Here is a 13,053-nt window from a genome sequence, read left to right on the forward strand (position 1 = left end):
CCATCGCATACCACCCGATTTTGAAAAACTAAATTGTGATATGTCTGTTTTGTCCCTTTTAGGACACTTTGTGATGTGTTTTCGCATGCTACCCGTTCCAGTCCTAGTTTCACAGATGTATCTTTTTTTGCACTAATTACATTCCGCTCTTTCTCTGCCATCTTTACTAATTGGAAGTCTAGTAAACAACTTCCATACCTCAGACCACCTTTCTCTTTCCTTTTTTACATCCTCTTCTTCACCTTCTACTTTAACATCTACCTCCACTACATCAATGTCATCAGATTCTTCAAGTTCAACATCCTAAGACACAAATGCAAGCATATATTAAAAAACTTAGAAGCACAACAAGAAATTAGAAAAAAATGTGTATTAGACACATAAGCACAAAAGTAATCAGAAAAGAGTTTGTAAATAGAAAGTTAATAAAAAATTAAAATACTTGAGGAGCTACAGCTGCAAAAGCTGTGTCGAGTTTTGGCCTCTTCATATCAAAATTTAACCAATAGCCAAATCCCCTACAATCAGGAAGAAAAGAAAAAAACTATGAAATATATGTTGTACATTTGTGTAAAAGACAAGAAGCAATCTAGAAAAAAGTATGTAATCAGATACAAAAGAAGAATATTAAACACAACACACATTAATAAAAACGTGTACAATCAATAGCTATATCCCATACAATCGGTAAGAATAGACAAAAAAAACTGATAAGTTCTGTAGTTGCAAACAAAGATTAAGTATAAGTTCTATAGTAAAATATAATAAAAAACTAGAATCAAGAACATGAAACAAGAAGAAGAGAAAAAAAACTGGAATCAAGAACATGAATCAGGAAGAACAGGAAAAAAGCACATAACTTGATTTCTTATAAAACTGTTTAAGAAATCAAATTAAACCACTGATTAAAAAAACGAGAATGATAGAGCATCAAATAAATACAAATATGTCTCAAGAATCGATTAAGAGGAAAAAAAACTGAGTTATATAAGATCTTATCGGTTTAAGAGCAAACTGAGAATCGTTTAAGAACAAGATTTTAAAGAAGTTATTATCGATTTAAGAGCACATGAAAAAAATACCTTGATTGGGATAAAGGTTAAGAGAAACGATTAACAAGGAAGCTTAAGACTTCAGTGCTTCACGCCTTCACTGTCTTCACTTGTTTCGATCAGCAATGGTGATTCAGGTAGGCTTTGTCAAATACAAATGCGATCGCTAAGAACTGAGAAGGTATTGGAAAATTAGGGTTGATTTGGATAAATGTTAGAGCAGATATGTGCGATATAAGGGAGAATTGGAACCCTTTAATACAATCGATTGAGCGTAGTGCCATTAACAAATCTATCAATACATGTATGGGGAAGGGAAATTGACGATTGAGTTTCCGGTGCACGCTCGTCAATTCTCAAAGGAGCCGATGAAACCTTTTTTTTGAATAATTATATTATATGCTTAAAATATAAAACTTATTATTTATATTATTACAAAAACAAATTATCGTGTCAATATCGTGGTTTAATCGTTTTAAAATCGTGTCATATTCGTGTTTAAAATCATGTTATATTCATGTTTAATTTCGTGTTGTTATCGTGTTATTATCGTTTCGAATTACAGACACAAACACGACACGAAACGATGTTGTGTTTCTTTTACACGACACGAACACGAATTCGATTTTTTATTTCGTCCCAATTTCGTTTCGTGTCGTGTATTTTTGTCGTGTCGTGTCGACTTTTGCCACCCCTATCCTAGACCATTTTTCTAGTTATCTTTCCATTTCAATTGTTTTTCTATCATAGATTCAACTATCTCACTTGACACATCAAATTTCTTAAAGTTAAATTCATTATCTTTAAATTTAGATTTTAACGCATCAAGTTCGGCAGTTAATTTGGCAATTTCCTCCTTAGCATAATGATGGTGAACACATTTGGTGCTATATTCCTCCCTAATCCTAATTAAATCTTTATTTTAAGCATCTAGTTTTTCTTTAAGAGGCTTATTGACTTTCTTAATTTCATAAATTTCATTTTTAAGGTTAAAAACCTCTCTAACTAATAATTCATTTTGTTCACGGTATTTATTTATTTTATCTTCACATGATTGAGAGCATGAGGTTTTACTTACCTCCTTGGTGATTGAACTGTTGTAAAAGATCATTATTTATCAACATTAAAAATTTGATCGGGTAATTTTATTTTGACTGAAGACCAAAGGTAAACGCTCTTTGACCGAAAACACCAATAGTCAACACCCTGTTGACCGAGAACCTTGAAAGTTAATTCTTTGTCCGAAGAGAAACCAGACCGAGAACCTTAGCAGAAATCTCAATAACCGAGAAGCTAAATCGAAAATACGGAGCCAATAACGCAGACCGAAGACGTTGACCGAAGACCCGAGAAGCGAAGCTGACCTAGCCGAGATCGCAGAGTCGCCGCCGAGAACTCTGAGGCTGAGACCGAGAGCTCTGTAGCTGAGACCGAGAGCTCCGAAGTTGAGTCTGAGGAGCTGCCGAGAGAATGTGATTTCAAAACCTAACCGAAATCGATCAGTTGGCCGCCGAAGACTCCTAAACCTAACCGAGAACTTTAATTTTGCCGCTGAGAACTCCGAGGGTTGACCAAAAACGCCCAAAAACACGAAATTGGTAATTAATTAAGACCAATGTCGATCAAATTCTCTAATGTAGTGAAGAACAGCAACAAAAATTTTCGTCAAATAGAACTTAAAAACACCAAGAAAAGCTCCAATAAACGGTTAAAATTTGGTCAATTTGATTGATACCAATCCTTGCTCTGATACCAATTGTAAAACCAGATCCAATGTATCAATCGAAATCACTAGAATTGGTGCGGAATCCCAATCTAATGATTAACGCAAAACAGTTATAATGAGTTATGAACACAATCATAAATCTTCAATGCACACTATATTGATCAATAGTCTAGTGCATAAGATCTCTATGTTTCTCGATTCTGTCTATCTCTCTCTGTCACACCCTCAAACCAAGGATGGCGGAAACGTCCGGGGGTGGAGGACTTCATGTATAGTATCATAACAACGAGTATAATAGTGCTCAAAGTAAATACAACCATCATAAATATAATTAAAAAGGTTACACCATAGTATATGTTTACATGTTTCAAAATCAATTACATTATGATGACAAAATAAATTGTTTGACAATTTATCGTCCCATCCTCAAAGTGCTGATGTTTTCCTGTTTCACTGATTTCCTGAGAATACAAGTAGTTTTGAAAAAGTGTGTCAACAATTAAGTTGGTGAGTTCATAAGAGTTTTGTTTGAGGAAGAAACCGTTTTCCTTGTAAAAGCGATAGAGTATGTTTTCCAGGATATCCAATATTTTCTTAGTTGAATGTGGAATGAATGCTCCTATGTTATGCGATAATGAACTCTAGAAGGACCCATAGATTCCTTCTATGATCACTCAACGTATATTAGTTATATATAATTTGAGTTAAATAAACCGTTGAAGTCTAACAATTCTAGATGAGATGTAGTGTTATAGAAATATGTTTCCAAAGAAAATCCAATATTTTCCTTATAAAAGTGATGTAGTCCTAAATCCCAGGACCGAGAATGTGTGTGTGTGTGTGTTTTGTACTTATAATGTTCATACTAGTAATGTCTTTCCAAATAAAATCCAATATTTTCCTCATAAAAGTTATGTAGTCCTAAATCCCAGGACCGAGAGTAAACAAGTATTTTTCCATACTTAACGTAATTCATGCAAGTTTAAATCGACATAAACTCGTTTAGTTTAGAAGTAAAACCCTTTTTCAAAGTAGAATTTTCCATGTAAACTTGAAAGATTGTTAACTACCTATGTGAGTCGCTATAACCATACTATGACGAGAAATAACCTGCACAACGTTTTTCAGACGTTAAGATACTATGACTCTTGTCACCTGCAGACCTGCCGGTCCGGCTGTAGCTAGCAGCGAGGTGTGGGGTGTCAATCCCAATATGGATCTATACACAATTATCACGCTCTCCCTACAAGAGACTCTGGTTATAACTTACAGGAATTGGGATCCCGTACTCGAACGTACGGGGAGAGAATCGCCTCACAACCTAAGTTAACTAGTTTACACATAGTTTGATATTAAAACCTCTTCCGTGGAGGAAGTAAAATCACCTTTTCTGAATAAATTAGTGATATGAAATCCTTAAACTATTACTATTATAGTTTATCACGTAGGATATGAAAAACCCATTTGTTTTGAGAGTAAAACCTTTTTCATGTAGTATAATCCATAAACTATGCTTATTGAAGTTTATTATATGTGTTCGAAATGAATGAGTAAACCTTATCATGAATGACTAAATTTCAGTCTATGATGATAAACTAACAAGAAAATACTTTCAAGATTTTGAACTTATGGTTATACACTTTGCTCAACATACTACAAAGTGTTATGAAAGCTGTAAGTTGTTAACTAGTTTTTAACCCTTCTACACTGTTTTAGAGAAATTATAGAAAAATCATACGAAGTCGAAAACTGAATCCATAAATTCTGAGAGTTCAAAAAATGTGTCTAGTTTATTCATAATTTTTATTATAATTTTTGAAAGTCTTTAACTTGTGTTAAAATGTTCATATTCACAGACTGGTCCGAATTCGTTTCTGAAATGATAGACAGTTTTGTAAAAATCACCATATATCGTAGAAAAATTGTATGGAGATGTGCAAGTAGTAATTTTAAAGGTATGAACCTGAACTATGTGCACCTAATACAATTTTGAAAACTAAAATGTTTAAGTTCACCAAAACAGTCCGTGAATGGAGTTAAACTTTTCTGATGAAAGCTGTTGAATGAGTTTAGTTGTGTTCTTGGTGTTTAACTTGTATTCCCCCCCTTAAAACTTAAGAAAAAAATGAAAAGATAGGGGTATGAACTCACCTTGTGTGTTTTCAGTGGGTGGATGTTGGAGAGAGGTAGTGTTCAACTCAAGAACACTAAGAAGATGCCTTGAAGGTTCGAAGATCTAACATGAATGTGATGATGTTTGTGTAAGATATCTATGATTTGAGTAGAAGGAAGTGAAATAATCACAAGGAGGATAATATCACTTACCACCAGTGAAAGAAAACTTGAATGATCAGCCCTTGAATCTCGAATTTGAGAGAGAGAGAAGTGAGAGAGAAAGGTGTTTGTTCTTTGGTGGAAATGAGAGAAATGAGAGAGGAGAGATAATGATTCTATCTTTTGTTCAAGTGTATGGCTAGAAGAAAGTGATGGGAAGGACGATGGAAGTGACTAGGTATGGTGGAAGGACAATGGTTGGTCATGGAGTGGGCATGGGGGTGGTTGCTTGTGTCGTACACTAAGGCATAGTCAACACTCCACCACAAGATCTTACTTAATAGATTTTCATTCTTAAATAAGGATTTCCCTAAAAATATGCTTAATTTATGAATATATGGGGTCTTATATGTCAAAATATAAGTTTGGGTGAAAATCCCTCGTTAAAATAATTAAAAACGGGCTTAAAACGGAGTCGTGGTCGAAAACCGGGTGGAAAATGGAAAATCCGAACTCAGGGACGTGGTTCCGGTCGTAGCAACATTAGAACCGGAGGGGTGGTTTGGTTGGTGAATTGGATCCGAGGGGGAAGGGACTTCAGTCCAAGCAGGTACCGCAGGTGGACTTGTCAGGAGGGACCGCAGGCGAAGGTCGGATGCGGTGTTCCAGTTCCGGGTTCGGTTCAGCGCTGCGGTCTTCATCAGCCTCGGTCCTCAGCAGTTCTGGTCCGATGGCTGCGGTTCCTTAAGGGGACTTCGGTCTTGGTTCTTGGAGCTTCGGCTCAAGGAGGGTTTGGTCCCTATAGAGAGACTTCGGCCCTAAAAGGCTATTTTCCAAGGTATCATCCCGTTTCGAATGGTTTTTCACCAAGTCAAGTGTCGGGATGCCCCAAATGATTACAAAACTCAAAAGAGGTTTTGAGAGAGATTTGGGAGAGATTTGACATAGTTGGAGAGATTTGACATACTTGGAGAGATTTGGGAGAGATTTCACATCCTTGGAGAGATTTCTCATACAGAGAGAGATTTGGGAGTGATTTCGCATTCTTGGAGAGATTTCTCATACAGAGAGAGATTTGGGAGAGATTTCACATCCTTGGAGAGATTTCTCATAATGAGAGAGATTTGGGAGAGATTTCGCATTCTTGGAGAGATTTCTCATACGGAGAGAGATTTCTTTTGTGACCTTTTTGAGTGTTTGGCTCTGTAATTCAAGGTTCGTAAACCTTGTTAAGTCTTGTTATGATTGTTATATGCCCCCGAGGGTCAAGGAATAGTGTTTTATCGAGTAGTTTCATCACTTGCCCTGATTAGGGTTTAGAATTTCCGAACACGTGAAACTCTAAGTGATACTTTGTGTTAAGATTGCGAGTTGTTCAATAACAAACATAATGGAAACCCTAATATACAAGGGTTAGATGAGTTGACCGGTTTGACTTGTTGACTTGGCCAAAATTGACGGTTGTCACATCATTCCCCCGTTAGAAGGAATTTCTTCCCGAAATTAGCGTTTCGACTGGGAGTTCAAGAATATGGAGTAAATATGGGGGAAAATTTTTCGTAGTACAAGAAATTGATTTGGCGGGGACCTACCCGCCTGATGTTAAATGACGAACTTGGAATTTCTTATTGTAACTAGAGCTGAGTCGATTTAAAAGGAGTTATTGTTTTGGAATGATAGTGTATTCTACGTGTGCCTTTATGCTCTCCGCTTTATACTTGGTATTACCACTATGAATATTTTATAATGTAGTTAGCGAGTTCCAGTAGTACGAATGTTTCAACAAATTGTGACGAAATTTGACTTATAAGTCCTACCAGTTCTTTTATAATCGCTTGGTGTAAACTAGTCGTATATCATTAAGATTGCAAGGGCATTCGGATGGGTGACCCCGCCTTAAGCCTACAACCAAACAAGGAACAGGAAATAGGGCGGAATCACACATTCTAAGTCCGTAGAATCTTAATGATGTATGACCATAATGTTTACACTAGCCATCATAGATTCACTAGTAAAAACCCTGCATTTTTATATAGATGATAAGACTTATTCGGGTTTTTCCGTGTTCTCGAGATGCTTTCAGCCTTTCTCGAATTTGTACTAAGTCATAAGTGATAACTTCTCCTCAGAGCGCTGCATAGGGTCTGCTTTAGTGTTTCTCGTTTGATTAGATCGGTAGGGAACATATGGGTTCGGTTTACACGACTAGACTTATTCGGATGATAAGGCGTTCACTTGCACTCCTGGGTAACCTGGTCCCGAAGTTCATGGTAGGACTCGTACCTGGTCCATCTATCATCAACTTGCGCATATAGGTCGTATGTAATTAAGGTTGGTGAGACAGTTGGATGGGTGACTCTGCCCCAAGTCCACAACCAGACAAGGAACATGAAATAGGGCGGAAACACACATCCAATGTCTGTAGAATCCTAATTATACATTATCCTCGCGTATACACTTAGTGGTGATAGACTAACCGTAATCGTCCCAAGCTTCTGTGCTTGAACCTTATCTGCTGCATGTGTGACATTTCCGAAGGGTCTTCTGTAAATACTTGTGGTAAGTTTTCAGAAGGTATAATACTCCTCTGGTGAGTGTTTTGGGGTTTCGCAGCGAGAGATGGCCCGGAGGTCCGTGTCGGATTTATGTTTATGAGAGACGAAGGTTTTCGAGATTAGATGAAAGGTCTTTTCGTAGCCATTTAGTCAGGAAAGTGAGGACTATATCAATCGAAATCGAATGACGACAACAGTATCTTTTTAGGTAAAACATGTGTTAAGCTGTATTTGCAAGAAATGCTCATTAGAGGGATAGAGTATCTTGTGTTTCTTCTCAGTGTGTTCCGTTTTGCTCGATGTTATTATTACCGTAGATGATTCATACCACAGCGTCTAGCACTGGTAGTGAGTGTGTTCTGATAGCTAGCAATGATACTTGATATCATGATCCCTGACAGGTCATTCTATGATCGAGCGGCATATGTAAGTCGCATGTAACTTGATATTGGTGAAATCGTCGAGTGGGTGGTTCCACCCTAATCCCACTACTAGACATGGAACAGGAGTCAGGATGGAATTATTTGCCTTAAGTCTTTATTATTTTGATTATAATTAACCCCGATGTATGCACAAAGTCATCACAGCTTACAGGTAATGATCCTAAGGTCATATATGAGCGTCTTTGATTTGATTTGTACGAGAGAGTATTTTAACTACTTTTTAGAAAGACGGAAATTTTAGCAAGCATACCAAATTCATTACAACCATATGGTACTTAAACGTTTTTGTCGTTGGAAACATTACAAAAGTCCTAATAGGCTTCCGCTGGTTCAGTTGTCACACTCATCCTGCTCCTCCGTCATTCTTCTCGGTTGGACAGTCTCTCTTGAAGTGTCCCGTTTCACCACATAGGAAGCATACTGGACTTACACCAGTATTGGTGGTTGAAGCGATGCGCTGGGTCGGGGTCCTGCAGAAGCGGACGGTATGCCCTTTCTTGTTGCAGTTGATACAGCGTGGAATCCGGCAAGCTCCTGTGTGATGGTAGTTACACTTGTTACACTTTGGAAGTGTTCCCATATATTGTCTGTCTGGTGCTTGAGCGATAGATGTTGTGGCTGATGTTGAGGCATGTGTTGTGACTGCTGTCGTAATTGTAGGGGCAGCCACGAATTGCTATCTCTTAGCAAAATTTTGAGATGGGTTGCACTTCTTTCTAATCGAAAACTTCCGTTTCTTGCTCTTAGGTTTGTGGTCTAAGGTATTTTCGTTGGTAGACGCCCGCTGGTGTTCTTGATTGTTATTGCGGTTAGTATTTCTGATACCATCTCCGCGCCTGCTGGCGTGGTTAGCATTGAGCTGCGCCATGACGGCTGCCGTGACTGCAGCTTGAAAAGTAGCAGAGTCTATCTGCAGGGTTGGCGCCTTGCTAGTTGGTTGGTTACCTCTTGGTGAAGACATAATTCTGCTTCATGATGAAAAACGAATTCGTGAGTGGGATGATTACCTCAAGTGCATTCGTATAATTTATATTCTCATGTATAAATTTCGCACATTGTTGTACCATTCTTAGTGTTTCTGCTAATCACTCCTGAGAGGGAGTTACGGAAATGAGTAGAGGTAGGTTTCGTACGAATGTTAAGTTTATCCATCCTAGTTAATATTTTTGCCCAAACACTCTTAACCGAGGAGTTTTGATGGGATCTGGTGCATTAGTGCTGGTATGATCGCACCCTATAGGTCTACGAAGGAGGCACCTTTCAACTAAAATGTTTAAAGGTGAAACGATAATGAGTCGTTAGAAGGGCTATGCGTCGTGAGTTATCTCACTGAGTTTATCTTAGTTATAAGGGTATTGTATTTCGATTTTTATGGTGTTCTGAAAGTAATTCCTACTGAGAGTTCATAATAAACTTATGTATTTTAGTAGCTCTGTATCCATTTATGAAACTTTGTAATGTGATCCAAGCTAAGTCCTTCTTACGACCACTTGATGTATGCTTAGTTTCATGAGTAAGACTTAATAGACCTTTGAGCCTATTGGGTCTGTCGTAAGCCCATTTTTTTTTGATATCATTCTAGAAATTTTAGTTTCAGAGAAAATTCTGACCTCGATGCAGGTCTACACTACATCATTGTAAGGAAAAGTTTTGATAGCCAATAGATCTCTCGATTGGTATAACCGCTTAAATCGCAGTGTTGTGCTTACACCTAGAATAGAGTAGCACCAACGCATACTCATGAACCTAATTTACAAGGTATTGTAAGCGGTATGAACTCTACTCATGACGATCCGTCCCTTGCGATGCCTGAGGCAAAGTCGATGCACCTTGCAGCTCTGCCAATCGACGCTTGGCTGCAACCATTCTCTCTTCGAATGCCGTGTTCCTACCCTGTTACTCTTTTGCCTCTGCCCGAGCGGCGATAAGGTCCTAAAAAGAAAGTTGGTCTCTGAAATAGCAGTCTCTTTCCAAGTCTCAGGTACGTGAGACGGTAGGGTCTGTAGTAGTGCGCAGTTTCCGAACCCGGTTTGTAGTCTCCCTGTTTTAATCCCCGATGTTCGCGATCTGCCGGGTCTTCGCCGGGAGGGCTCTGTTAGTCGGTCCCCTGTGGTTGAGGTCATAGCAACCTCGTTGGTCTCCACATGGTGATTGATGTCATTGCTGTCGACTCCAACCCTCGATCACGGTTGCCCAACGGGGCATAGGTCCGATGTAGTCGAAACGGTTCGCGGGAACCCTGACTATGCATGGAGGGTTGATTACCTCCGGTTCCGCTTCTGATTCTTCTCATAACCATCCACCATTTCCCTGGTTGGGAAAGTAGGGGTCGCCTGGTAAGTAGGATCTTGCTATGTTATACGTGCGAGAATAGGAGTGGAAGAGATAATTAATAGGCGTCTAACCCTATAATTAATTACTTATAGGGGGTGATCCTTATCAGTCATGTTTATAATCACATAGTACATACCAGTTATACATAATCTGAGATAGAATAGACCTTCGAATAAATGACTCTACTCTAAGTCCACAACCAAACAAGGAACAGGAAGTAGAGCAATAGCCATAGATTCTGAGTCTATAATATCTTTAATTATGTATAACCTTGGCGTATGCACTCATTCGTTAAAGACCTACTAATAGGGGTCTTTAGTTTTCACATAAGTTGGTTATATTGTCAAAAAATACTCCTATAGTATTTTAATGTTTGACTTATGCTTTTCAATGTTTGTTTGTAGATAGAATTGGTAAGTTTTTAGACTTGTTGCAACGCCACAACCATTCTCGGGCATATGCTAATCACTTATGGGTTAGACATAGTTGATCAGGCTATGTCATTCCCAGACCTGACTATACCTTCCCAAGCCTACTTGGGCCATTCAACAATCATTACTTTTGTTTTGTTCTAGAATGATGTTGACCTTAGTATGTATGCATGCATGTATACTTTTAACAAGAAACTATTTATTTCTAAAAGTATAATTATTTGAAAAATGTTAAATCAGAGACCTTAGTCCCAATGCATTTATAGTTTGTATATCTTATGTGGTTCGATATACTTAGTTCACTATAAACAATGCTTTGATACCAATCTGTCACACCCCCAAACCAAGGATGGCGGAAACGTCCGGGGGTGGACGACTTCAGGTATAGTATCACAACAACGAGTATAATAGTGCTCAAAGTAAATACAACCATCATAAATATAATTGAAAAGGTTACACCATAGTATATGTTTACATGTTTCAAAATCAATTACATTATGATGACAAAATAAACTGTTTGACGATTTATCGTCCCATCCTCAAAGTGCTGATGTTTTCCTGTTTCACTGATTTCCTGAGAATACAAGTAGTTTTGAAAAAGTGTGTCAACAATTAAGTTGGTGAGTTCATAAGAGTTTTGTTTGAGGAAGAAACCGTTTTCCTTGTAAAAGCGATAGAGTATGTTTTCCAGGAAATCCAATATTTTCTTAGTTGAATGTGGAATGAATGCTCCTATGTTATGCGATAATGAACTCTAGAAGGACCCATAGATTCCTTCTATGATCACTCAACGTATATTAGTTATATATAATTTGAGTTAAATAAACCGTTGAAGTCTAACAATTCTAGATGAGATGTAGTGTTATAGAAATATGTTTCCAAAGAAAATCCAATATTTTCCTTATAAAAGTGATGTAGTCCTAAATCCCAGGACTGAGAACGTGTGTGTGTGTTTTGTACATATAATGTTCATACTAGTAATGTGTTTCCAAAGAAAATCCAATATTTTCCTCATAAAAATTATGTAGTCCTAAATCCCAGGAGCGAGAGTAAACAAGTATTTTTCCATACTTAACGTAATTCATGCAAGTTTAAATCGACATAAACTCGTTTAGTTTAGAAGTAAAATCCTTTTTCAAAGTAGAATTTTCCATGTAAACTTGAAAGATTGTTAACTACCTATGTGAGTCACTATAACCATACTATGACGAGAAATAACCTGCACAACGTTTTTCAGACGTTAAGATACTATGACTATTGTCACCCGCAGACCTGCCGGTCCGGCTGTAGCTAGCAGCGAGCTGTGGGGTGTCAATCCCAATATAGATCTATACACAATTATCACGCTCTCCCTACAAGAGACTCTGGTTATAACTTACAGGAATTGGGATCCCGTACTCGAACGTACGGGGAGAGAATCGCCTCACAACCTAAGTTAACTAGTTTACACATAGTTTGATATTAAAACCTCTTCCGTGGAGGAAGTAAAATCACCTTTTCTGAATAAATTAGTGATATGAAATCCTTAAACTATTACTATTATAGTTTATCACGTAGGATATGAAAAACCCATTTGTTTTGAGAGTAAAACCTTTTTCAAGTAGTATAATCCATAAACTATGCTTATTGAAGTTTATTATATGTGTTCGAAATGAATGAGTAAACCTTATCATGAATGACTAAATTTCAGTCTATGATGATAAACTAACAAGAAAATACTTTCAACATTTAGAACTTATGGTTATACACTTTGCTCAACATACTACAAAGTGTTATGAAAGTTGTAAGCTGTTAACTAGTTTTTAACCCTTCTACACTGTTTTAGAGAAATTATAGAAAAATTATACGAAGTCGAAAACTGAATCCGTAAATTCTGAGAGTTCAAAAAATGTGTCTAGTTTATTCATAATTTTTATTATGATTTTTGAAAGTCTTTAACTTGTGTTAAAATGTTCATATTCACAGACTGGTCCGAATTCGTTTCTGAAATGATAGACAGTTTGTAAAAATCACCATATATCGTAGAAAAATTGTATGGAGATGTGCAAGTAGTCATTTTAAAGGTATGAACCTGAACTATGTGCACCTAATACAGTTTTGCAAACTAAAATGTTTAAGTTCACCAAAACAGTCCGTGAATGGAGTTAAACTTTTCTGATGAAAGCTGTTGAATGAGTTTAGTTGTGTTCTTGGTGTTTAACTTGTATTCCCCCCCTTTAAACTTAAGAAAAACATGAA

The sequence above is a fragment of the Lactuca virosa genome, chromosome 1 (genome assembly GCF_052849685.1).
Source record: "Lactuca virosa cultivar CGN04683 chromosome 1, Lactuca_virosa_CGN04683_v6, whole genome shotgun sequence".
NCBI classification, from domain to species: Eukaryota; Viridiplantae; Streptophyta; class Magnoliopsida; order Asterales; family Asteraceae; genus Lactuca; species Lactuca virosa.